This window comes from Sinocyclocheilus anshuiensis, unplaced genomic scaffold (genome assembly GCF_001515605.1).
Source record: "Sinocyclocheilus anshuiensis isolate Anshui unplaced genomic scaffold, SAMN03320099.WGS_v1.1 scaffold495, whole genome shotgun sequence".
NCBI classification, from domain to species: domain Eukaryota; kingdom Metazoa; phylum Chordata; class Actinopteri; order Cypriniformes; family Cyprinidae; genus Sinocyclocheilus; species Sinocyclocheilus anshuiensis.
Genome location: NW_015552586.1, coordinates 599940 through 601279, shown reverse-complemented (window position 1 = coordinate 601279; position 1340 = coordinate 599940). Strand labels below are relative to the sequence as shown.

The following is a 1340-nucleotide window of genomic DNA, read 5'->3' as shown; positions in this document are numbered from 1 at the left end:
GTAGATTGTGAAAGAATGATTATCAGTTCCACACACAGAGATATATAAATTCTACATTTATTTAAATGAGGGAAAAAAACTTCACTGGTATCTGATCGGTATCGGCCAATACTGAACCCTAGGTATCGGAACTCTCCGTTTTAAAATAATAACTCAAGACTTCATTACTGTATCGCGCAGTGTTGGGGAAAGTTACTTTTGAAAGTAATGCATTACAAAATTGTGCTACTCCCTAAAAAGTAACTAATTATGGTACTTAGTTACTTTTTATGCTAAAGTAATGTGTTACATAGGTCAGCAGCAAAGTCACTGGTTAATAAAATGGTTTGAATATCAAACACAAACTGAACCAGAACATCTGCTAATGGATCAGATCATCTACAAAAACATCAGATCATTTACAACAGCGTCTGAATCTGCTTTATAACATTACTTTGACTGTTTTGAGTCTTTAGATTTGAACTCAAGTCTTTCATTATGAGAAGTTTTCGCACTGAAGTCTGACTGATTCATTCATTTGATATGAATCACACATGAATCATCATGTCTTCTGCCCACCAAGATCCAAATAAAAGGAGAAAGTAATCAAACCAGAAAATACCAAGTATTTTGCTGTATGAATCACATTTACATTTGTTGGAAAATTACTTACTACATGTATATTTGCTGGAAATTCAACCAAATAAAATTCTTATTAAAATTATAATATTTTTTTATTTATTATTTGTATAAACTACATTTATATTTGTATATTTGCTGGAAAGTCAAACAAACTATTTATTAATATTAATGTAAATAATAATAATACTAATAATTATAATTATTCATTTTTTATTATTTGTATAACCTACATTTATATTTGTATATTTGCTGGAAAGTCAAACAAACTATTTATTAATATTAATGTAAATTATTATTATTATTATTATTCATTTTGTATTATTTGTATAAACTGCATTTATATTTGTATATTTGCTGGAAAGTCAAACAAACAATTTATTAATATTAAAGTAAATTATTATTATTATTAATATTAGTAGTAGTAGTAGTAGTATAACTATTTTTGCTGGAAATTCAACTAAGCAAGCCAGAGGCGACAGCGGCAAGGAACCAAAACTCCATCGGTGACAGAATGAATTAAATTTATATTTGTATATTTGCTGGAAAGTCAAACAAACCATTTATTAATATTAATGTAAATTATTATTATTATTATTATTATTATTCATTTTTTATTATTTGTATAAACTGCATTTATATTTGTATATTTGCTGGAAAGTCAAACAAACAATTTATTAATATTAAAGTAAATTATTATTATTATTATTATTCATTTTGTA

General features: G+C 25.6%; 1 protein-coding gene across 1 annotated transcript in view; it reads right to left on the bottom strand.

The window, feature by feature from the left end:
• The window catches only part of unc5cb (unc-5 netrin receptor Cb), a 227373-nt gene that overhangs the window by 30782 nt on the left and 195251 nt on the right, over positions 1 to 1340 (bottom strand). The gene's annotated exons all lie outside the window — the stretch shown is intronic.